General features: G+C 42.2%; 4 non-coding genes across 4 annotated transcripts; all 4 read right to left on the minus strand.

The window, feature by feature from the left end:
* Positions 1-15,222: 15,222 nt before the first annotated feature.
* On the minus strand, positions 15,223-15,296 carry trnak-cuu. The gene has a single exon. It is a non-coding gene; the product is annotated as a tRNA-Lys (tRNA).
* A 697-nt stretch (positions 15,297-15,993) lies between these two features.
* Positions 15,994-16,067, minus strand: trnak-cuu. Its single transcript has one exon. It is a non-coding gene; the product is annotated as a tRNA-Lys (tRNA).
* Positions 16,068-16,228: 161 nt separating this feature from the next.
* Positions 16,229-16,302, minus strand: trnak-cuu. The gene has a single exon. It is a non-coding gene; the product is annotated as a tRNA-Lys (tRNA).
* Positions 16,303-16,999: 697 nt separating this feature from the next.
* On the minus strand, positions 17,000-17,073 carry trnak-cuu. Its single transcript has one exon. It is a non-coding gene; the product is annotated as a tRNA-Lys (tRNA).
* Between the last annotated feature and the right edge of the window lie 9,833 nt (positions 17,074-26,906).

Consider the following 26,906-nt stretch of genomic DNA (forward strand, 5'->3'; position numbering starts at 1 on the left):
GTGTGTGTGTGTGTGAGAGAGAGAGAGAGAGAGAGAGAGAGAGAGAGAGAGAGAGAGAGAGAGAGAGAGAGAGGAGGATGTGAGGTCCGAGTAATTAAGGTCTCCAGGTTTCAACGGATCGCTGAAGCCACAACATCTCCCCTGGGGAGTGTGTTTGTGTGTGTGTGCGTTTGTGTGTGGGTGGATGTTTGTGTGTGTGATCCAGGTATTACTCATGTTGTGGGGACCTAAATCTGTTCGATTTTTAGGTGAAGACATGTTGCAATATTAGGTTTAGGTTAAAGTTAATCTTAGGTTAAGGTTAGTCTTAAGTTTAGGTTAAGGTTATATTTAGGTTAAGGTTAGAGTTAGTCATGTAGTATCTATATGGTTAAGGTTAGTGTAAGCCTCCAAAGTGTGTGTGTGTGTGAGTGTGTGTTTATTAAAGCCCATTCCTTACAGTTTTCAGAGTCATCAATGACCAATCATGGTGCTCAGGAAATGACATCAGCCGCAGTACTTAAATGATGCAGAGAATGTACCCCCCCCTCTCTCCCCTCCCCTCCACCATCCCAAATTTCTTTTCAGCCTCTTCGTGGATTGAAGGAACTCAAACCTCTTTTTCCGCCAGTGTTGTCAGACGTCCTCTCCCCTCCTGTTAGCTCCTGACCAGGCTGCCAGTGTGTTTCCCTCTCTGATTAGAGTACCCCACCACTATCTCATTTACATTGCCCTTATAATTGCAGCCTATGTGTCAAGCACCAGTTCTCCACCAGTGGGACCGCAGCAGACCAATTGCAGTATTCGCCTTGATGTTGCTGCTGCGCCATTATAATTAAATGTGGTTGCAGCAACTTGGGCCTATAACCACCCAATCTAATCTACTGATTGCAAAGGGTTAACACACTGTGTGTGCGCCTGGGAGGTGTAACAGTGTGGTGTGCTACCATGCAGGCTGCTACCACTGGGAGCTGAGGCATCACTGAAAAGTAAAGATAACAGTCTTGAACGTTTCACCCTGGCGCTCTAACAGCATTGTATATTATCAAATGAGTCAAACCAAGGATTTGAGCAGACTTTCTTAATATTCATGAGAAACTTAGATCAATCTGAGAATCAAGGTTGTTAAATATGCAATTTAATGCTCTTATAAATCATGTCAAAGAGGAAGAGCGTCCTCCGACCATACGTGTGTCTCTGGTGAAGGATTTCTGGCGCTGTCCGTGGTGCTGAAGGCTTTTCTTCTGCAGAGGCAGGACAAACGAAGGTCGGAACAACTAGGATCTATCGATTCATAGATGTGTCACTCAAAAGAAAATGAATCTGCAACCCATTTGTTGATCAGTTATTAATTAAATAACCTTTTAAACAAAACTATACCTTACATTTTCTGGTTCATTTATTGAATTCTCTATAAATGCTTCTCTGATGGCAAAATAGGTTTGACCCAGATTTGGCGCACACCAAACACTGTCATCCAGCCCACATACCGTGTGGAATGATGGCACATGGGTGGTGTGCTCCTATTTGCCATGATCTGGGCCACAAGTGAGCTATAGCAATGGAGCATGTCGACCAAAGGTGCCAAATTTGGCAGGAATTAGTTTTGTGCTATTTGGGCCTCGCCTAGAGCAAGAACACATGTTTGCCAAAAAAGGCCCATATTGGTTTTGGCATATTTTGGCCACATTTACAATTTAAAAGGGGGCCACTTTAGGCTCACATCCATTTTGTCTGGGCCACAAGGCCAGAAGTGCTGCATCATTGCCTGAAGTGGCCCACATCTGTCTGGGTGAGAGGCTTCGCGTGTAGTTTTCAATGCATGTAATGAAATTAAATGTGAAGCAGACACAGCTGTGTGGTGGGTATCTGGTCAGTTAATCAATTAAAATCTCATGGTGAATTGAGCTCAATTTTCTCAGGTGTTGAGAAATCTAATTTATCAAGTTGCTTTTTGTAGCTGTGGGGGGTGTTGGTCACACTCGTGCTGCAATTCACGTTTGCATTTCATTAACGAGAAAAACACTGTTGTATAATAATAATAATAATAATAATAATAATAATTATAACAAAATATCAGCAGCTTCTCTTTGTGTTTCCTTCAATACAAACCTCTCCGCTGAGTCAAAGAACTTGACTTACTTTCAGTGTCCTGATTCACTGTGTGCTGCCGTTCTCCGCTGAATACACTTCACCCTGGGTATTACATGGATCGTACCTTCACAATCGGAACCTGCTAAGTGACCTGAGAGAATTGAGAATTGGTAAAAAACCTCCGTCTTCTCAAATACAAAGAGCGGAGTCGTGGGAGGAAGTGTAAACCATAAAATAGAGCCACAGGGACACGAATAACATGGACTCTGACCTCACAAAACAAATCAATACAGGGAGTCATGTCGACAATCAAAAGTGGCTGCTCCGGTTTTTCTCCCTGTAACGTTTGCTCTGTCAAACCATTTATTGCTACGCTAATAGAGATATGCTTTCATCCTGCCCCCTGAGCTTTAATCACTAAATCAATGAGCCTGGAGTGACAGAGTTAATACTCTGGGTTTTTATAATTGGATTGTTGACATAGAAGCGCAACATATAAGTGAAGGGCATGAGACAGAGAGAGTTGAATCTGAACACCACGACACCAAAAGACTCAAATTCATTCAGGTATACATAAAATAAGAGTATTAAACGATCCACGGTCAAAAAGAGAGAAAACTACATGGTAGCATATTAGGAAGTGGAAAGAGGCATAATGAGTTTTATAGATTGAAAGAGTCTCTGTTGAGGTCACAGTGCGCAGCAGGTACATTAGCATTTCAAAGTTCATGTTCTGATATGGCAATTTATTTCCTCCGTGAAAGGTGAGGATAATGTGCTGTTTTAATAGCCTCCTTCCGAGTGCTGCATTTATCAAAATGAAAGGATCATCTTGGAGTTTGTGTTAAGATGATAAAACTCAAATTGGCGATATAAGGAAATCAAGTGTAGTGTTCTGTATCAATACTGCAAAGCTGAAGAAGACACTATCGTTCACAGTACATCGGATATTTGGTATAAATTCTGTATCCTTTGTAAAGTTACAGCTGGAAGAGAGGTGGTGCCTCGATCACGTTCCCTGCTCCCTCGTGAAGTGGAAGCGCAGCAGCCATGGGAACACGAGGAAGCCGATCACGGTCTCTGATCGCAACCCTGCTGCATAATGCATTCAACATCTCACCAAATCCAGCCTTATTTTCATTAGCATTTAAATATGGTCATCATCAATTCCACTCCACGTCCCTGTCGCGCTGATTCCAAGTCCTGCGGCAATGATGGCCTTCGATGTGAGACGGAAAAACTGGATCCTGACAATTACTGAAAATGTAATAAAAGAGCAGGTTTATTCACATTCAGCTACGTAGCAGTGATTGTGAACAGGAGGAGGCAGCAAAACAATCAGCAGATGTGTGTGACATATATAGTGAGTTAGTGCTCAGCGAGTGAGGCAGAGACGAAGTGAATAAGACACAGATTGAGTGAAATCGGAGGAAAGCAGGTGAATGCTGGAGGTGAAAAATACATAAACATACACTGTGAGGTTCAAGAGTGCAAGGCCCGAATTTCCAACCCCACTGTAATTCAATCACAACAGCTCAAAGGTCAAGCAGCTAAACAATAAGCTTGGTACATGTACAAAAAATATTTTTAAAACTGTTCCCTACACACACACACACACACACACACACACACACACACACACACACACACACACACACACACACACACACAGAGACACAAAGTGAATATGTGTCCTGTATAATATACGTACAGTACCTTGAGGAGCTGGGGGAAAATCTTAAAGTTCCTCTCAGGAAGGTTATATCTGCAACACCTCATGAATAATGCAACACTTACTGGATTTAACACCCAGACCTTTGGAAAGAGTGTGTGCGTGTGTGTTTGTGTGTTTGTGTGTGTGTGTGAGAGAGAGAGAGAGTTATAAATTGGTCAGCTACTTGCAGATGTGGTGACAAAGTGACATTGAATCAGATGATGAAAAGTTGTGAGTCATTTAGCAACAAAAAATAAAAATGAGGCCATCATTAGGTAATTTGTGGGAAATTTTTGCCAAAAATTAAAACGTATTTTTAGAGCACTAAACTCGTGGAGAGAGAATGTCCAGGGGCGAGTTACATGTGGCAAAAATACAAATAAAATGTTCTGCGATGTTAATGAAATAATCATGAGCTTTGATGGGGCTGAAAATCAAAGCAAGGGCAAGATAGTGAAAAGCTGTATAAACATTTGCAAATGTAAAAAATGTGTAACAGATGTTTCAGTACTAGCAGACGAAACTGAATACAGTTTTGTTTGTGTATGTTTTATCTGTGTTTTCATGAGACAGATATGATCGTTTAAAAGCAGTGGAATCAGATCACCATACATTACGGAGAGTATTATATCAGTGGACAGTGGAAGACTTCATTCAGGCAATGAGTGTGTCCTCATTCCAGCTTGAATACAAGTAGAATAAAGTATATTATATAAGGATTATATAGGGATATTTGTTTTATTCAGAGACATCCACTTTTTTTCCAGTTCTACTCAGCGCCCTTATTTCATTTCCTTTTTGAAAAAGTTTTGAAAGATAGAGAAATGTTCGGTTTCATGGTCTCATTTTTAAAGTGATACACACTTGAGGGTTTTTTTTAAGCTGAAAACTAAATGATATGACTGCTGTCTGAGGAAATACATTAACGCTGGTTTTTAAAATTGGATTTATAATCACATTTATAGACAATCTACATTTATGGCTCATAACGCCACCAAACCGTCTTGGATCCTTCAGGGCCAGTGCTCATGTATATATATATACATATATCATGTATATATGTATGTCATTTGGAACCTCTCTACGTCATGAAATCTTGATCAGTCCCGTCCCATCACTGTTCTCAAGGCATCTTTTGAATTTCCAGGTTGAGGCACATCACCAAAACCTTGGGGTGAAGTTACACGTTAAGTATATTTGATGTAATCATTTTTACACTATAGTGCTGCACAATAAAACAGTTTAGAGGAGAAGGCTGCAGCGAGGACACAGGAAGTGCCTTTGAGAAACTCAGCGAGGCTTCACCTGCTCAGTGTTTGGAAGCCGTCAGCCGAGTCACTATAGTAATATGTGTCCGACAGCTTGTAATGACATAAGCTGTTTTAGCTTCAGTACAGTCTGCTGCCCCTGTTCTCTACAGACCAGAACATTTAGAATTACTGCCATTAGCAACAGGTGAAGAAACTGCTAACCGGTTAGCTGTGCACCGCGACCACCCTGACAACCTGCCGGTACCTGCTGGAGACATGATGGATTTCTTCTCAAAGTGTAACAGCACTCACTTCCATTTGGAGATTACTTGGTGACTCATCATCTCCCAGAAATAGATTGATACACTCAGGAACACACACACACACACACACACACACACACACACACACACACACACACACACACACACACACACACACACACACACACACACACACACACACACACACAAGAATGCATGCACATAAACACTGTATTGCAATATATCATACTTGTCAGTCAGTGTCAGTGTCATTATGGATGTGACAGATCCAAAGAGCCATCTTAATATCCACTGCAAATTTAATTATCTCGTGGCGGTTTGGTAAATTTAAAACTCATTTTATGCTAAAGTCTCAGAACATTCAACAGGAGAAGTTAAACCCTGAGAGAATTGAATATTCACTGTTTCGGGAAAAGTCTGAGTGCGATATTTTGCTGTAAATGTGATTTCAGAATCTTCCTCTAACCGAGATATAAATATTTAGCATGAAAACACTTAAATTTAATGCATAGGATATCATCTATAGGAGCCTTATTTCAAATATCCCATATCGGGCGAACTTCAGCAGACACACACACACACACACACATACACACACCCACACTCAGACAGCATGAATAAATCTCACACCTTGGTAGGTTTAAGCTGCTCTACACTGCTTTCTCTTCTGAGCCAGGCAGCTGCCAGTCCATCATCCCTCCAGACACCTCCATTGAGCAGCAGCAGTTTTCCTCTTATCTTGTCTGGTTCCAAATGGTTTGAGTTCGAATCAGGCTGAATTTATATCCAACAGGCCCACGGTACGTGGACAGAGTCCGCAAACTAATAAAAAAAACATTTCACCTGACAGATTTCTGTGCGAGTATCTGTGAATCTCTGTGTATCTTTGTGTACAACTGTATGAAAAGCGACAGTGGAGGCACACAGCCGAGCCTGATTTAATTTAGGCTGTGGAAAAGGGTAAATTCTAAATCAAAGCGAGAGACGAACGGCGAAAAAGAAAAATGAAAAACTAAACGCATCAGCGAGTTGAGCTAACGTTGAGAGGGCAGCGGTGTTATCAGCAAGTGTGCGAGAGGGGGGTTCTTTAAAGTCCATCACCACAAACAAATACACAATTAAAAGTCATTACATAGACTTGTATTTATTTCCTGCAGACTTCAAACCCTTGTCTTACCCTAACGCAAACCAATTACCTCATCCTAACTCTAACCTTAACCTAAACCCGAAGCTAAACCAGCCCCTTCAAACTTGTCTCCTAACCCTAACCTAAAAATGTAATGATGACATTATGGGGACTTGTTTTTTGTCCCCACAAGGAAGACAAGTCCCCATAATGTGACTGTGAAAACGGATTTAGGTCCCCACAACATGAGTAATACCTGGACCACACACACACACACATATTCTTACACATATGTATAAGTGAGGACTCTCATTGGCATAATGCATTCCCTAGCCCCTTACCCTAACCTTAACTATCACACCAAATTGCCTTAACTTTATCCTAGTTTCACCCTAACCCTAAAAACCAGTCTTAACCCTCATACAGCCCCAGAAATGTCCTCAGTCTGTAAGTTCTGTGTTCAAATGGTCCTCACAAAGATATAAGTACACACGCACACACACTCACCACATGCTGGTAACGGACCCAAATGAGGTTTAATTAAAACACGATTAAATTAGTTTTAATTCATGATATGGAAATGCTGCTGGCATCACTGATGCTCTCCGAGAAAGTCTGAGGGATAAAATTAACAGGATTACAAGTTCATCCGAGCTCCAAACGTCATGACTCACAAAGTAAACAAACAATTCCCAGTAAACAATGGTGTGCGATTAGAGCTGGCCACAAACAAACCTCGGCCTATCAGCACAAAATAAAGCATCAGACTAATGGGACACATTGAATAATTACACTAAAATAGGATGCACTATTTCCTGTGTTTGTATTCTTTACCAAAAAATATTTTTTGTTTATTTGTGTATTAATTTATCTTTTATTCTGAAAATCAACTGCATCTCAACACAAAAACACTTTGTACTAAATCTGATGAATCATATGAACAGACAGGGTCAACAAATGTCTAGTTGCAGCGTTCTTTATCACTATATCATTCTTTTGTATAGCCCTGTGTATGATAGACTAAATCAATGTGATGTATGAAATGTTTATTCTGCCAATATACTTTTATTGCAGGGATATTCTCATGTGACAGGATCTACAGGTTAAACAAAATTTATAAAGCCGCTCTGTGCCAGAGGCATTTTATTTCAACAGATACATATCACAGTAAATACTGCTCGGACAAGATTTTACTTTATCTCAGACATTCAGATCTGTCCTCTGCAGCTCAGAGTGAGTCCTTTGGGTTGAATATAAATGGGCAATACATTTTTGTCTTCATCGCCGCAGCTCCTGCAGCCGCACGTCACAGCGTCTGGGGACTATCGCAGGTGAAGAGCATTCCCTGCAGCTAATAATTCCCTTGTCAATAATGCATGAAGTCACATAAATCACAATGCGTCTGTTTATCTGGCCTCTTCAAGGTCGTTCCTCCTCTTCCTCGCCTTCATCTTCTCATCTATTTCTCATCCGACACCCCGTGTTTCTTTCCCACCGTGGCTGTCAGAGCATTACCTCTCATCACCCCTTCATTCCAGCGCCTCCTAATGTCTCCCATCTCATACTCAATCATATGAATAAGTGATGACCATCTTGGCGTGATTGTAAGTTAGTTTGTTTACTCGGAGACAAGCTCAGGCTGCAAAGAATCAAACAATTCTGCTCTGCTGAAGGGCAACATTGTGCACACTGCAGACCTGCAAACGCACACACATGCGCTTCATTGTATACACACACGCACACATGCACGCACGCAACAGTGCAGCTACACCGCTGAATCCCTGCTGAGCCATCACAAGTCACGGCTCTCTAAATTAAATAACATCAAATTAGATTAAAGTAAATGAAACATCGCTGAGGAGCAGGAGGAGGAGAGGATGGAAGGGTTGTGCAAGGATAGTGAGGAGGACGAGAGCAGGGAGAGGTGGGAGAGAGACGCAGCCAGATTCTGTAGATTTAAGGTGAAAGAAAGATCGTGGAGAGAAAGACGGGAGACAAGGGGGGAGGTAAAGTTGGGGAGCGAAGACAGGAGACGAGCAGGTTGAAGTAAACAAACACCAACCGGCCAGGAGGAGAGTGTGTTTGTTTTTGTCTGTGTTTGTGTGTGCGTCTGACCCTGTGCAACATATCGTCGTCTATTGTAAAACAAAAATAAAAAAAACCTGAATGGAACATGTTTTTTTTCGTGCTGTTTCATGTGCTGCCAGCTCATCAGACTCAAGCGACAGGAATATTCAACTCAGCTACCATGGGGATTACCATGGTAACATACTATTAGCTTTCTGAGTCATTTTGCCCATTGGACCAAAGTCGGGGCTGAAACCAGCTCTAATTTCTATGACAACGTTATTAAGCGTTTTGCAGTGAATGCAGCACTCAGACAGGTTTTTAAAGCGACAACAGAAAGCGTTTGTTTTCGTCAACTTTGTCGCCGAAGGGCCATAACAACACCGCTGTAGCAAAGCAGAGAATGTTTTGCAACCGCAACAGTGCCCTACAAATTTTCCTGAGTAATGCTCTGCCTCTCAGGCTATGAAGTGCCCTATAAAGTCCACGGCTACAGCAGGTGAATAGAAAGCCGGTGTTTCCTCAGGTATTAATATCCCCCCTGGGAAGGAGCACTAAACTGGAGACGGAGGCAGACGGCCATGGAGGGGATCCTAATCTGAACTCGGGCAGTAAATCAACCCCTGCTCGAGGCAGAAGGAGGCTGAGACCAGAGAGAGTGATGGGACCCCTCTACCTCCAGCCACCCGTCGACCTCTCTTCCCCCTCAATTTCACCTTTTCCAACCACTTTCCTACACATGCACACCTCCTCCGCAAATCACCTCACGCTCCTCATCTCATCCCAGTGCACATGACTTGGATTTCATTTAATTCCTTTACCTCAACTCTCCCTCCATCAACCCAATTTTCTCACTCCATCATAGGCAGTTGCCGTTCCCGTCTTCCGTGTCTCCCCCGATGCCTCCCTCATCCTCTCCTCTCTCTCCTCCTGCTGGCAAACTCCCCGGAGATGCGGAAAAGGAGGTCAGCTTTGTCACAACATAGGTTCACATTTCATTGCCACAGCGTTGGGGCTGCCAGCATGCAGGATTGATGGTTTGGGGGTTTTCCGCTGGCCCAGAGCAGACTTCACCTGCGAGGGATGAATACAATGGAAGCCAATAATAGCAGGTAGGAAGTAAAGAAGGGTGAGATTCAAATGTACAGTTTGGGAGATTAACTTCAGCAACAGCAAGAAACACCAGATCTGAACTTAAAGACAACGCAGAGGGGAAAGTCTCACAGGTGTCTGGGGTAGAAACTTCACATTTCTCACTAAAATGCAAAGCCCGTTAAGAAAATTAGGTGATTAATGCGTAATCTTACTTAATTCAGTCACTTTCCGATTCATGTCTTTTGATTTACCAAATCTTAAAGCAGCTTTAACAGATGTTTTTTGCCAACTTACACAGCTACATATTTGACATGTAAGCTCCACATCCATATAATAATACAAATTATTTATTCATATGTTTCTGTGTCTGCCCTATGGTTTAGTTGTTTGTGTAATCATGTCCCTGCTTATATTTATACATGAAACTCTTTCATTTAATATTCTGCCCGTGTTGACCAGGACTCTCTATCCCAGTGGGACCCTCGTGGTTAATTAAAGGATGCATTTTTAAAAAGTGTTTTTATCCATCTGATGGATTTTTCAATCAAATATTTAAACTCTTTCAGCTCCGCTTTGGTCCCGAATCATGAGGGAAATATCTGTCTCTTTAGCGTCTAAATGCACCGAGATGTTCATCAACCGGCTGTAATATTTGCTCGTTTGTTGTTTGGTGCTGGAGTTATGGCGTAGAGTAGATTTATCAGAGAACAGATGCAGACTGAAAACAAGAATGATTAGGGTGCGTGAATAAGTGAGTGAATTAGCAGGCTTCAAAACCAAAACAAAGAGCTGAAAGAGGATAAAACGCTCCACAAAGCTGAATAGAAATATACAATTTGACCCATATTCACTATAAAATATAGTTTAGTGCAGCTTAAAGAAATAAAAACAATTAATTAAACCTCACTATACTCTGAGACGCTGACATCCGCTATTGAAGTCATTGAACTGCGTGTCACAAGTGTTTGTATATTTCCTCCCTGGTGCTTTGTTTCATATCCTTTTTTGATGTTTACTCAAGCAGTGTCTCTTTGAACTGAATTGAAGGAGACAGAGATAATGAACAAGATGTAGGTGGTGTGTGATTCATTAATACTAATGAGTAAAGCATAGATCGGCAGCATCAAAAGTGAGATGAGACGTGCACACACGCGCACACACGCGCACACGCACACACACACACACACACACACACACACACACACACACACACACACACACACACACACACACACACACACACAAGGATTCAGAGAGTAACTGAATCTTGTTTGAACTGGAGCAATGGGCAAAGGTCTCTATCTGATGCCAGTTTAATGCCCCATAATAAACTCGCCAGTCTATTTGTCAGTGATGCCCTCATCACCCCACTTTTATTGTTCTCTACCCAACCAATTAACACACTCCTCTTTCTCCTGTGTCTCATCTCAGCCACGATAACGTCTGACCAAGTCTGATCACGACATCTGTTCATATTGTCGTGTTCACAGTTAAAATCAAGTAAAAGTTAAATTTTAAGTGCATGTCTGTTGACATTGAACTTTGCCTCCTCCTACATGTCACCATCTGTCAGCAGCTTGTGAGGGATAAACAACCATACATGTACCAGCCCCTCTGCATGTAAACATGCACAGATGCTCACATACACTCGGATTCTCCTCTTACATGCAAATAAATACACATGAAGTGACGAAAAAAAATCTGGATTTGTGTCCTTCTGTCTTAGAGAAGATGATAAAAGGCACTTAAATTACTTGGCAAGTCAATTTACTATCTGTTTTTTTTGTTTTGCTGAAACCAGATGTCAAACCTTCCCATTAGCACATGGGAGCGGAAAGAGGAGCGAGCCTCATGTTGTCTATACGTGCGCTGGATGCGGATGACGGTGACTGTAGCACATCAACAGGATGGGGTGAAGGTGGTCAGGGACAGGCTCACCTTGAGGTTGGACAGCCAATCAGAGAGCAGGATGTGTGTTGCAACAGCTCCACAATAACACCTCTAACCATCCTGGAGAGATGACCAGTAAAAAACAAACCGGCGCATCATACATGAACTTCACACACTCACACATACACACACACCACAAACACACACAGAAACACAGCTGGTGTCCCTTTGTTTCCTTTATTCAGTAAATGAAACACTGAGAAGCTCAGCTAGACACACGGTGAATAAGAAGACAGAGAGTACCGATCGATTTCCTGCAACTATCAACGTGTGTGTGTGTGTGTGTGTGTGTGTGTGTGTGTGTGTGTGTGTGTGTGTGACTGACGGTACGCATTCATGTCTGCTCGCACAGTATTGATTCTGCAACAGGACGATCAAAGACATGTGGGAAGAAGGATTTCTAGAGAGCAATTAAAGGCTAGTTTGTGTCACTCAGTGGGTCCACAAGGAGCTTCACCCTCTTGCTGAACGTTACCTCCGTTTCTTTAATATTCAATCGCTCTTTTCATGTGGGGCCCGACGCAGGAAGAACATGAAAGACGGCTCGGATGAATGACATGATGAGGGGCAAGAGAGAGAGAGAGCGAGACATCAATCACTTGTGTTTTTTTAGGCTTAAATGGATGATGGGAGAAACAAGAGACGCCGGCACGTTTTTTTTTCTGCAATTACAATGTCACTGGTGCCGTGAATGGAAATAATGAGGATTGTGTAAACTTGTTTTTTTCATTTCCTCCGTCTTTGTCTGCTTATTAACTTCATCATGAAAGGGAGAGTGTGAGTCAGCGATATAATGGGATCTGAATTGGGGGGACATGATAAGCGTGTTGATTGAGTTTGGGAGGAGTTTGGAAAATATAAAACAAGGCCCCGGGCTGAACGTGTCTCTGTGCATGTGTGGTTGTTTGTGCATTTGTATGTTTGCCCTCTGCACGTTTGTGTGTGTGTGTGTGTGTGTATACATAATGTGATTCAGGACCACATCAGCAGAAGGACGAAGGGATGAAGGGCGTACTTAATATGGAGAGGTGCTCTTCATTAACATGAGAGCAAACTGCGGAGGGACAAGAGCACCTCTAAGTGTAACTCTCCTTACAGGCAATTTCACTCACTCATATTTAATCTTGTATATACGTGTTATACGTTAGTGAGCAGAGTATAGAGCTAGAATAGTTGGAGTTTCTAAAGTATGTGGCACAAGTTGTAATAAGTGGCTCACAGGTGCCACTGTTCACCGCAACGTTTCCAAGCAGCTTAATGAGGGATGTGCTCGAGGTGGATTATTAGGCTCAGCACACAGCACAAATAATTGATACTGTTAAATAATCTGTGAGGACTCCATACCTGGGTAACTTTGTTGAAATGCAGCTAACGAGCCTGAAAGACTTGACACATTTCATGTTGTTAATTTGGTCATATGGTGGTATAGTGGTGTGTTGACCAGTTCATATATTCTGTCCCGATTCTGAAAATTTGTGTCAGCACAGAAAAACATCAGCTTTCCCACAGATAATTTTAAGGGGATGTTGTGTCTGCCGAGGAGGTTTTTGTTTTCAGCCCTGTCAGTTTGTATTTGACCAAAAATTACTGCACACACTATCACTAGACTTGGTGGAAGTTTGTGTTAAAGGGATGGTTCACCCAAAAGTAACTGCAGCCAGTTCTGGCAAGAACCACAACAGTAAGTAGGAGGAAACTAATCAGGCAAATAAGGCTAATAACATGGTGTAAATGACGCAGTTTCAGGTTGGATTCTTTTCTGTTGTTTTTTTTATGTTGGAAGAAGGAGTCACCAGTTACTTCAATTGTATTGGATTTGGCTGAAACTGGACTCAAACACTTCACCCACACCTCCATCGGCAGAGTGGTGAGTAGATAATGAGGGGATTTTTCATTTTTGGGTGAACTATCCCTTTAAGGGTCAGGGAAGAACCAATTAAATTTTGGTGCAGATCCAGGATGTTTTTTCTCATGCACTTTCTCTAACATTGTAGGCCTTTTAAAAAAAAACATTTTAGTTGATTTCTCAGAGAATAGTTCATAGATCTTAATATAGATAATATAAAATAATCATAACAGGTACTAGGCTATTCTAACTTGACACACAGCAAAAATCTACAAGCTCACACACACACGCAGACAAACACCTTTACAAACTCACACTCACACACACACACACACACACACATGCACTCGCCAGAGGCAGTGTTTGCTAATTACTGACAGGAGGATTCTCAAGGGGACAAGGAAAAAAGAGAAGTACCCCTCGGCATCTTGGGACCTGTTGTGCCCTCCAGCATCGTTGGACCTGCAGTTCTCCCACTTAATCACCATTGCTGCCAACTGGTCACGTGATCAGGGAGGAAGTAGGCCATAACAGAGGAGCAAGAGAAACCGCTGGAGTGTGTATGTAGGTGTGTGTGTGTGTGTGAGAGAGAGAGAGAGAGAGAGAGAGAGAGAGAGAGAGAGAGAGAGAGAGAAACATATTAGCATACTTACACTTAAAACCCCATTTAAGACAGACACACAAACACACACACATGCATGCATTCTCATATCTAAATATACATACACAAACAAGAAGACTGCCAAATCTCAGATGATGAAATGAACAGCCTGAGGATTTTGGAGGTTGAGCCAAAACAAACACACACACACACACACACACACACACAGTTGCATCCATTAAAATCTGCAACTTTAAGGAGAATTCTATCGTTCTATACAAATAAATATAAGTCTATATTGAATCCTCTAACATCACAAATACACACAAAACATTTTTCAAAAAAACAAGGACAGATCCATCACACACATCCGCCTCTCACAATAGATCTGCGCCTTGTTGTTCTGTGCAAACATATGTCACTTTGCTATTACCTCTGCTGACTCATCTGCGTCAAATTGGCTTTGCTTCTGCTAAATCGGGTTTTTCTGGCTAAACAACTGAAATTCTGACTCCCTGGTAGCAAAGGTGGAGCTAATGGAGTCGCTCCTTAATGTGATTGGATCAGAGTTTGTGAACATTATCATTTGTAAACCGTTTAACAGGTTAAAGAATAGTAACTGTTGTTGGCCGTGGACTCATTTCATCTTGTAAAGCTATAAGGTTCTTTGTTCACCAACTATTAGCCGCCTTTTGTCTGCTGTGAGTTTCTAGAGCTGCTGGAAATAATGCTGATGAGAGCAGTGGCAGTGAATTAAACAGACATGGGCTGTTGAACCGAACCAATGAGCTGGAAAACATTCATTCCATACATTCACACCCACACCCACACATTAGAGTTCCATTGATTCTGTCTTTTGTGAATTATGTTTTTAGTATTTCTTAGTCCATATATCTGTTCTGATGGCACATTTCAATGTGGGCCTTCTCCCGTTGACATATATCCATACAGTGATTGGGTGACACGGATCATCTTTCAGATCAAGTTGGCCATATTGAAAATGAAGAGACAGGAGGAGATGACTGGTTTACAGATAGTGTATTGTTCTAAACTCTGTTTGACCACATTAAGAAAAATGAGAAGCAAGAGGCACAATTTTGCTCCATGTGACTAAGCACATCCATAACATGCTCAGGGAAGACATCCAATCAGTTGCAGTTTTCACTCTTGGCATCACTATATCATCAAGATAGAATGCTCCACTTAAAAGCTTCACCGCCCAACGTGGGGCTTGAACCCACGACCCTGAGATTAAGAGTCTCATGCTCTACCGAACTGAGCTAGCCGGGCTTCTTTCAAGAAAACAAATCAGACCAAAGAAGAAAGTTGTGCGCACAGGACACATTTTCAGTTATAATTATTTGTCTTTCATCAACAGAAAATCATTACCCAAGCATGGTTTTGCCTTAAACATCTTTGACCACATGTTGCGATAGCTCAGCTAGCAGGACCACTTAGCATACGTCTTTGTCTACATGAACAAGCACATCCATACCATGCTTTGGGAAGACATGCATTCTGTTGCAGTTATTACTCTTAGCGTTGCTATGTCATCAGGGTAGATTTAAATTTAAAACAACTTTATTTGTCCCGAGAGGCGAGGGGGGCAAATAATGCTCCACTTAAAAAGTTCACCGCCCAACGTGGGGCTCGAACCCACGACCCTGAGATTAAGTCTCATGCCCTACTGAACTGAGCTAGCCAGGCTTCTTTCACTTAAACAAATCAGACCAAACAAGAAAGTTGTGCGCACAGGACACATTTTCAGTTATAATTATTTGTCTTTCATCAACAGAAAATCATTACCCAAGCATGGTTTTGCCTTAAACATCTTTGACCACATGTTGCGATAGCTCAGCTAGCAGGACCAATTAGCATACAACAAGCAGATCCGTTGCATGCTCTGGGAAGACATCCAATGTGTTGCAGTTTTTACTCTTGGCGCCCCTCTGCCATCAGGATAAAATGCTCCACCTAAAAACTCAACCGCCCAACGTGGGGCTCGAACCCACGACCCTGAGATTAAGAGTCTCATGCTCTACCGAACTGAGCTAGCCGGGCTTCTGTCAATAAAGAAAATCACACCAAACAAGAAAGTCCTGTGCACAAGACACATTTTGCATTATAAATACCATGCTCTGGGAAGACGTCCAATGTGTTGCAGTTTTTACTCTTGGCGTCCTGTGTCATCAGGTAAATACTGCTCCACTTAAAAATTTCACCGCCCAACGTGGGGCTCGAACCCACAACCCTGAGATTAAGAGTCTCATGCTCTACCGAACTGAGCTAGCCGGGCTTCTATCACAAAACAATCACACCATACAAGAAAGTTGTTTGCAAAAGAAACATTTTCCATTATAAATATCAAATCATCAATCAACAGAAACTCATATCCCAAACATAATTTTGCCATAAACATCTTTAGCCCATAACTGAGCTAGCAGGACCACTTAGCATACGTCTTTGTCCACATGAACAAGCAAATCCATACCATGCTTTGGGAAGACATGCAATCTGTTGCAGTTTTTACTCTTGGCATCGCTATGTCATCAGGGTAGATTTCAATTTGAAACAACTGTATTTGTTCAGAGGGGGGGGCAAATAATGTTCCACTTAAAAAGTTCACCGCCCAACGTGGGGCTCGAACCCACGACCCTGAGATTAAGTCTCATGCCCTACCGAACTGAGCTAGCCGGGCTTCTTACACTGAAACAAATCAGACCACCCTAGAAAGTTGTGCGCACAGGACACATTTTCAGTTATAAGTATCTGTTTTTCATCATCAGAAAATCATTACCTAAGCATAGTTTTGCCTTAAACATATTTGATCACATGTTGCGGTAGCTGACCTAGCAGGACCACTTAGCATATGTCTTTGTCCACATGAAGAAGCAGATCCGTTGCATGCTCTGGGAAGACGTCAAATGTTTTGCAGTTTTTACTCTTGGCATCACTATATCATCAAGATAGAATGCTCCACTTAAAAGCTTCACCGCCCAACGTGGGGCTCGAACCCACGACCCTGAGATTAAGAGTCTCATGCTCTACCGAACTGAGCTAGCCGGGCTTCTTTCAACAACAAAAATGTGTACAGGACACATTTTCAGTGATACATATCCATCATCAACCAAAAGGAAATCATTACCCAAACAATTCTAGAAAGACCTTGTACAAAATCACTAAGCTTACCAGACAAAATGATTCTAAGATGGCATCAGCAAACATGTGATGAACTGAAGTTGAGATTCCTCATCATCTCGTGGTGTGACAGTATCCTGTCCGATTGATCCATCGCCAAATCAACACTGTCACCTCATGTTGATGAGCTGCATTACAGAAAAAAAGGAGGACTCAACCTTCACATGCGGAAGGCTTCCATACAGATGAGAATCGATCTACTAATATTTGTTAAATAGATCCCAAGCGCACACAGAGAGAGAGAGAGAGAGAGAGAGAGAGAGAGAGAGAGAGACCAAATATTTACCTAGTTAAGTGAAATTGGTTAATTCCGAACATGCCCCGAGGGCTACTATCAAAGAATGACCTGCAGTTCACAGATACTATAAAGTTTTTTGAGAAATCGATGTTGGGGTGGACTAGAACAACAGGAGTGCCCACACATAAATTCACAAACACACAAAAACACACAAGTTGGATCAATATCTTGTTTGACGTCGCCGTCACCTTCACCAGATCTGCGGAGCAAAGCAAAACGCAGTGTGACACTCCAATCACTGAGAGGTGACAGTGACTGTGATCACGAGCTTATGGAGGAAAATTGTCGAAAAATGTCACTAAAAATATGATGCCATAGTGTTTGTACAAAAAGACAGGAAACTAATGCAAGGATCAGACAAAGCTCATATGTGTGTGTGTGTGTGTGTGTGTGTGTGTGTGTGTGTGTGTGTGTGTGATTCCATTGTTTTCCATCATTTGAGATTTAATTGTCGCATCCTCTTTGTCCTCTGCAATGTTTTAATGACAGAATCAGTGCCACCAGCTGCTTATCTCAAAGCTCTCAACTCCAAACATTTGCATAATTGTACTGTATGTAGCAGTGGGTGGAAACTTGCCTTCATTTGCATTTTCTTCTGACCATTCTCAGAAACCGCTGTTGTAAATCTGCCACATTGAGAAGGAACTATGCCTCTAGAAGAAGACAACGAGTTCAGTGCCATGGGATGAAAGTCCAACACATGGGAACAACTTTTACAGCAACTTCTTCTCCATGGCGTTGACCCACAGACCCACTCTTCAGGGCACAACTACAAACAAGTAGGAATCATGTTTGATTCCATGTCTGTGAACTTGTAGCAAGAAATCTATCACGCATGCAGTGAATGGGAAGCTACCAGTGCTCCGTGTTTCTCCAGATGGTTAATGGAACTAGTTTCAGGGATACATCTTGAGAGGCGTCGGAGCAACACGCAAGGTTTTCATGAAAAATTTGAGAGCACCTAGGCCCCAATTTATAGCCCCTTAACTTTCCCGAATGAAACCCAACATTTTGTGTGATACCCATTCCGGCCTATCCTCACCATATGCTTGATTTATTTACTGAATGATCGATTACTATATGCTGTAACTCTGTAGTATGTCTCTCATTTTTTTTCCTTTGTGATTATTGTCTTTTGTTTGTATTGTATGTTTAGAAGGGTGTTGATGTTTTGGTCTGTGTGATGAAAGTTAAGAAGAAGAAGAAGAAGAAGAAGAAGAAGAAGAAGAAGAAGAAGAAGAAGAAGAAGAAGAAGAAGAAGAAGAAGAAGAAGAAGAAGAAGAAGAACATGTAACGTGCAACTCATCTGACTCACTGTCCATCTAAAAAAATACTGGTGTTGCCTGAACCCAGTATTAGTTACACATCACAAGGAGCAGTGTCAAAGTGACAGAACATTTCTAAGATAACTGACATCACAAATGAATGAATCGCTCACGACAGTACAACTGCAGCTGTGACTGTCTCCTGAATTCTCCTCACCAGCATGAAATTGTCCCCACATTTACAAATTCATTGTGAAAATTATATAATTGCAAACTTAATCCCATTCACTTCAATTCCACTACCGAGTCAAACAAAAAACTTTTGGTTATGATATATTTCAACAGCGTAATGGATAAAACGTGTTTTGGAAGACAAATCTTCTGTAACTGAATAATGCCCACACAGAATACCTGTATTGCAGAATGATTGGATTTTGAGAGGCTGATTGGCTTGATTCAATTTGTGCAGGGGGTTGCCCAGACGGCTGCTGTGCTGCTGCCGACACCGATGGTGACTGATCACAAAGAAAGGCATTTTTACAACACAGTGTCTCGAGGCACAGGCACGTTTGAAGCATTGGAAGAAAAAAGTTGGGCTTTAATGTGTGTGGGTGCGTGTGTGTGTGTGCGTGTGTGTGTGTGTGCGTGTGTGTGTGTAGTAGCCCAGCTCTCAGCGCTTTTTTCCCTCCCCAGTGCTGCAAGGATTTGCATCTCATTGACAAAGTTACTCGGCAACAGAAGTCACTTTCTTTTGCGAGTTGCACCAAAAAGCCTCGGTAATGACCCGTTTGAACCAAAATAAAAGCATCTCTTCCCCCGGTTATTCTCACTGCCTCAAGTCAAATGGAAAGAATAAACCGTGATAGATGAAGTTCTCATTTTTCTGGCTGGTTTGTCCCTTCTTAGGCAGCACAGTGTTTACAACAAAATAAATAGCCATAAATAGATCTCTCTCTCGACCAAGACAGAAGCATATGGATAAAACACAAACCCACAGCCACACACACTTTTAAAATAATAGTTCTAGAATATGTCAGGCTGCATCTGTCACTGCTTCCATGCAGTCAACTGTGGCCAGATGTTAACAGATTAGAGAGGCCCTGGCCTTGGCAGGTAGACTAATGGTTTCACATACAAATACACAGGTACAGTATATACAGGGTGAGCACACACACCCTTAAACATGTGTGTGTGTGTGCTTGACACGGATTGGACTGCATGGATATACACGTCTAAAGTGGCAACCATCTTCGGCTCAGTGGCTGATCAGTCATTGATTGTTCTATCACCATCCATCCATTCATCCATTATCTATATTGCTTTTTACTGTAAAGGTCAAGGAGCTGAGCTGTAGTCAATCCCAGCTGATATTGGACGAGAGGCGTGCTACAGCCTGGACAGGTCGTCAGCCCAGCACAGGTCCCACATACAGGGACAAACAACCATTCACACCACTGGTGAATTTAGAGTGTCTTATTGACCTGACCCCAATCAGCATGTCTTTGGACTGTGGGAGGAACGTGGAGCAGATGCAGAAAACTCAGACAAGAGTAGAACATGTAAACTCTACACCCGGGACAAACTGGAGGTGGAACCAGGAGTGGGGTTTTGGGGGTCAGTAGCAAAGAAAACATCTCAAAATCCTACCATCAAACTGAATAGAGTTGTTCTGCAGCAGAGAACAGCTGCACACATATTTAAGGGAGATAATTTTAAACTTGGTCCGTCGCCTTCAATTCATCACATGAAACACTAAATGTCAATTAGTATTTAGTTTTCACAGATAACCACAGAAACGTTAAGGAGTGATTTTCTTGATCTAGTTTGCCAGTTAAAATTGAGTTTGACAACTTTAAGGTATTTAAAGGCTAAACATGAACTGACAGATCATTCTGAGAACACATCTGAATCAGCTGCTCCTACAGTACCTGCTGAGAACTGCCTTCCAGCATGTGTCAGGTCGAATGCTGCAAAACAAGAATGATAGAAATCATTTTAGTAATGAGGAACTTGTGGTGCATTCTCTGGATGATGTATAGGTTACATCATGCATTATAAGTAAGTAAAAAGATTTAAAGAAAACAGTGGACAAGTGGTTGGCAATGTTTTCTAAATGCAAGAAGGTTCGAATCTGTCTGCCTGAGTTTTCATGTTTTCCCTATGTCTGTGTGGTTTTTTTTCCAGGTACTCCAGTTTTCTCCCACAGTCCAAAAGCATGCATCTTAGGTTAATTGGTGTGAACGTCAGTGTGGATTGTTGTTGTTGGCCTTGCGATTTGCTGGTGACCTGTCCAGCCTGCACTCCGCTTCTCGCCAAATGTCAGATGGGATTGGCTCCACTCCCCCTGCATGCTTCAAAGGATAAGCAGTAGGGATGATGGATGGTCTTTCTTTCCCACACATGGATGAGAAGTTCACGTAGTAAGTGTGGAGCTGGAGCAAGAAAAGCAAATCTCTTTGCTTACAAGTAATGAATGGAACGAAAAGTTCACTGCCCTCCAATCTACAGTATTTTCCTCATTTTACCTGAACACAAACAAAACTAACAAAGCAAAACAGCAAACTTCCTGGAGGCTTCCCAGTGAGGTACAGTAACCAGTGCTTTGCTGAGCGATGGGACAAACTGCAGTTCCAGGATGTAACGCCACAATAAAGTCATGAATTGTTTTGGCATTGCTGCTTGTGTGTGTGTAATTCTGTCGGGCTCCATGTCCCAGTGATTTTGTGAAGTGGTTTCCATGTCGAGAAAAGCTCTCATTGTGTATTCACTCTCACTGAACTGAAACACAACTGAGCGGTGGATATTACCCATGATCCCCGGCTTCCTGAACCAGAACAGCTGCAGCTGCAACAAATCCACCAAACTCTGTTTAGAATTCTTGATATCTTAAAAGTTTCCTTTCCTTGCTGAATATTAGAGATTCAATATTGAAGTTACACAGAGCAAGAACAGACATTCAGGGTGAGGAGTGGGAATGAAAGAGGAAACATTCTCTCTATTCCAAGTCTCTATACCTGCCTTACTCTTGAAAATGTATTTTTCCAAATGTGTGGATCCCTATAACACTGAGCTATTTACCCAGACCTAGATAAGATTTGTGAGTGAGTATATATTATGAGCCATGAATCAGTCAACACTAATGTCACCATCATTGTGGAAGATGATTGTGGGGAAATGATCTTTTTCTTCCTCCTTATTTAGGAGATAAACATGACAAAGTGAAGTTATACGTTTACTGTTTTAGGGGATTTTGGTTCTCGATTTATTTGGACCAGAAATAAACCCAAAGCAAACACAAAACACAAGTCAGAGATTAAGTATGAGACATTTGGATGAAATATTGGTCAAACAACCTTAACTGGATGAGCATGAATGAGGATAAGTCTGCCGAGGCCTTTTCCTATTGTTCTTTAAAGCAAAGCCCAATAGCTGTAAGAGTAGATCACAGGATTACATTCAGCTCTGCCTCAGTTTCTCTCTCAGGCATTCATTCATTCCTTGCCAAGTTCACCAGTGTGATACCGAGCAGGGACGCGTCTCGCTTTCAGCTGCAGCGGAACAGTTAGCCATGAAAGGATCAATATCTCAGAAGAGGCAATACATTGTGTCGATCCCCAGGTACCAGGTACTTGGCTTCTTCCCAAGACACAATTCTGCAGGAATAAAAATGCCCTCATCTGATGTAGTGTAAACGCAAAGATATTGAGACCCCTTATTTTAGTGGATGACAACCCCTGACACCCCACTGTACCTCCTCCACTTGCCGCGCACTCATGGAAAGAATTGGGTTTGCATACATGCTTTTTGCTGAGATGAGGCCTCCATCATCATGCATTATTTCACTCCTTTAAATGCATTCACAGCAAAACCCCTTTCAAATGCCTATTCTCTGTTTCTCTGGGTGTAGGATGTGATTTCATGTCTTTGTAGCCCCCCCTCCAGTCAGCACGGAGGGTTAGGGTTGCAATTCCCAATTTCTGAATGTACCCCTGCCCCGTCTATATTACACTAATCTGTGTGCCAGATGCCATGGGGACAGATCACAGCAGAAACAGGTGGGAGAAACTCTCTCACAGTTTCCTGATTTAAACAGGTAGCAAACTCATCTCCTGGAGGAAAGGATTTTGCTGAATAATACTCTCCTAATTCTGATACTCCTGTGGCTGCTGGACATCACGCTGTGATGAGTCCCCTTGAGGGAAGCCCCCCCCCTTTTACTTATCTCCCTCACCCCTCTTTTGTGTGTAATAATAATCTCGGCTGAGCGGCTCCATCATCGCCACTGAGACAGTTAATGCCGGAGAAAGGCCCTTTAAGTGATTTTGTAAACAGGGAAGCGTTTCTCACCCATTCTGCTCCCTCTGCCTCTGTCCTTCTTTTTATTTATATTTACTGCACCACTGCTACTCTTTGCTTTGTTTCAGCTAATGTGTTAGTGTTTAGAGATTCCATTAGCCTGCTGCATTCATATTAAAAACAGTCCAGACGCTAGAAGACTAATCAGCCAATCACCGCAGCGAGTTGAACATAGATGTGATGTATGATGGTAGTTTTCTGAACAGGGGCTTTGCAATTAGAAAGAAACCGATGCTCATTGTGTCTCTAAGAACAGACCAACAAACCTTATCATCCAGGATACAGGGGTGAGCATAGCAGCCATCAGCAGTGATAAACTTCAGGGCCGAGGTCCAAACAGAATGAAATCATGTCTGTAAATTACATCCCTACAGTCAAGAAGTGGTCGGGAAGCTGATTCAACAATCCTGCTCCAACATATCAAAGAGAATTCGATCTTTTGGTGCTCTCACTTTGGTTTGATGTAGGTGCCCCCTGCAGGTATCTTATGCCTCGGCCCTCAAACTCCCTTGAAACGGTGCTGTACAGTTGAGATAAGCAGATTTTTCCCGAAAAAAGAAAAAGATGCATGAAATATGTCTTTAAGTGTCAGTTTAAGATTAATATAAGAATGTTGCAATGCATATGAGGAGATAGTTTGTCAATGACTGACTGAACAAGATCAACAACATAGTCTTTGTTGTCTTTGTTGTCCATTGTAACTGGCATTAATCCAAGACTGGATTACAAAACCAGTAAGAAGCATTATTTCTAAATGCTCTCCTGCTTTCTATTAGTTATCAGTTAGCAGCATTACACAAAAACTACTGGAAGGATTACCACGGAATTCAGTGTAAGGATGTGGTGTGGATCAGGGAAAAACCCATTAAATTTTTGTGCGGCTCTGGATAAATGCTTCTAAATATGGCGAGATAGGGCATCAACCTTGGCAGAGCTATGCACTCTCAGAGCACCCTTTTAGTTGTCAGCTGTGTTTGTCTGGTTGTTATTCAGCAGGACCACACAAAAACAAACCAATTATCAAATTATGTGGGGGGGTCGGCCATGACCTGTGGAAGAGCCCATTGGATTTTGGACGGATCCGGATAAAGAAGCATGAGGCACCTGTTTCTAGCACCTGTACCATGACCTGGATGACTGAGAATCTCCACAGACATGTCGTTACTATCTCCACTTTTGTGCAAAGGGTCCATGTGGACAAACACTGTGAACTATGCCTGGTGAGATTGAACATCATGTGAATAAACACATGTGTGCAGATACACTTAAGAAAAGGGAACTTCTTGACATGGATGACCGGTAGTGCTTCCTGCAGAAAGGGCATCGTCTCAACATTGTTTCCCAGGACGTGATGGAGGGGGGGCAAGTGCATTGGCTAATGGAGAGCACCTTACAACAGGTACACGTACATGTGGTGTGCAGATGATGGATGGGCTGAACTAGTCAGGCCACAGCAGAGGATACAAAGATCGTGCTGGGAGGACCAAGCTTCTTACAGGGAGCCATTAACACCTGGATGGACAGGGACAGGTGGACGGTCAAGTTCACCCACAACCTTAAGTTTGCTCCCAAACTGAGGAGCTTCCTGTGCTTCTACCTAGGGTGGTGTCTGCACCCGGGATTTTGACTCTTCACAGACTTCAGACTAGGTTTTGCCCCAAGGCTGAATCAATTATTCAGGGTGTGGAGAGCGCCACGTTGCTGCAGCCATACATGAGCTTTCTGGGGTGAGATTACCACAGTGGGGCACAGCAGCCTTGTGTGATGAATCAGTGGCCGGGGAACTTCCTCTGCGTTGACTGAATTAAAGCTGCGAATTAATTATTCAGCTTTGGGGGGCAATAATACCTAATTACACTCTATCACTGGTGTGAGAAAAAACAGTGCAATTAGTTCATCTCAGCTCATCTTGTTACTGCACTTCAAGGAATTCATTTCGCAGCAGTACAGCTTAGAAATTATAAAACCATAACCATTGCGTTTTAAATTTTTTATATTATTACTGTCTTCGCTTCCTTTCCTTTTCTCCTTATGAGATGGATCTAGATGGACAACCTGCCGTCAATTGGGAAAAAATATATTTATGTTGCACTGCAGTTAAATTGATGACATGAACAATATAATTAGAGAGACATTCAAAGTATGTAAACTGTAAATCAGTGACATCCACATCAAGAGAAGAGTCTTTGGCCCAAACTGAAATATCACAGCAGCTGTTAGATGGATTGCCACGAAATATTGGACAGACTCTCCCGTTTCCCAGATGATGGGTCATTATAATTCTTCTGCCAAAGTGCGGCCTCAAGAGATACTCAGAAATACAAAGTAGGCAAAGCTGAAAGAGCAAAAAATGTGTGTGGAAAATACCTGAAAGGAGGGTATTGAAAGTCTGCGGGCGAAAAAGAAAGTAGAGCCCAGTTTTTCCACTTCAGTGACACCCACACAACTCCAGAGCCCCTCTTCCTCCATTTGCTCCACGCTCATGCTCCGAGGTAGCTTTGTATTCCAGATTGTTATGGCCACGTCTGCACATCATAAAAACAAAGTACTACCCCCCGGAGCAGCAGCAAAAGGATTTCCTCAGAACTTAATTTTAATCCTGCGTTGGAACCGCAAAGGTTTCTTGTTCCTGGGGAAGGTTTCTGCAGTGGAAATGCAGCTATTGTCACCTGCACTGTGCAGCTGTGCATGTGTTACTACATTTTATCACTTGTGCTGAGTAAACACCCATGTGTCAAACTGGTTATCTAACACCTACCAATACACTCTATACAGTCGCCTTAAATTCTGCACCAAATTTGTCGAGGTTGTTTGTTGTGAAACCGCTGAAGACATATTAATCTTCAATGGTTTTACAACTATGTCCAGAATAGATAGAATAGAATAGAAAGCCATTGTCATTGTATTATAACAAAATGTATAATACCACTCCACTTGGTGCATAAGGAACACAAGATATAACACACTTCATACCACGGTTAAATTATATCATAATTACATAATTTATAAAGTGCCATTTATCCTCATGTCCTAAAGGGCATAGATCACACGTGATTATTGCACAGTCCACAATATAAGAGCCCAGAGCCGCCATCTTACATGTACTCTCAAAAACACAAACCACTTGAAAACAAAGATGTCATCATTAGACACAGAGACCCTCATTATTCAGAATCATTATTTCCTAGGCTATGTATTTATTTTCTATTTATCAGAAAATGATAAAAACTACATGACCAACCAAATCAGAACATGACCAACCAAATTGTGCTCCAGCTGTCATGTTACCTGCTTTGGCACCAGCCCTGGACCGCAAACCACATCCGGCACCGCAGCTACTTCACCGACGACAGTAAAATGTGAGGAGATGCTGTTTGCTGCTCGACTTGCTGCGCTGGATATTCCAGCCAAATCCTATTCGGAGAACAGGAGTAACAGAGCACAGTGGTTCATAAAACAGTCTCCTGACTCGACTGGAGATGCAAATGAGCAAACCTGGTCGTGTTTCACAAGATGTTTGGAGGAATTTTTATTTCTATTTGATCGGGGAGTCCCGGAATGATCATTTCCTGCCCAGGTGTCATAGAAGCACGTTTTATCACCAACTGTAGCCGCACTGTGAACTGATGCAACCCCTTCTTTTACGGTTTCACCTGTTCCGTGTGTTGATGACATTATTCCTTCCTTCTGCTGAGACAAGCAGAGGGAAGAAGTCAGCTGAATATCTGATGAAACTGAAGAATGGTGGCTGCTCACAACTGACATTTATTTATCTCCCAAGAG

The sequence above is a fragment of the Hippoglossus stenolepis genome, chromosome 15 (genome assembly GCF_022539355.2).
Source record: "Hippoglossus stenolepis isolate QCI-W04-F060 chromosome 15, HSTE1.2, whole genome shotgun sequence".
NCBI classification, from domain to species: domain Eukaryota; kingdom Metazoa; phylum Chordata; class Actinopteri; order Pleuronectiformes; family Pleuronectidae; genus Hippoglossus; species Hippoglossus stenolepis.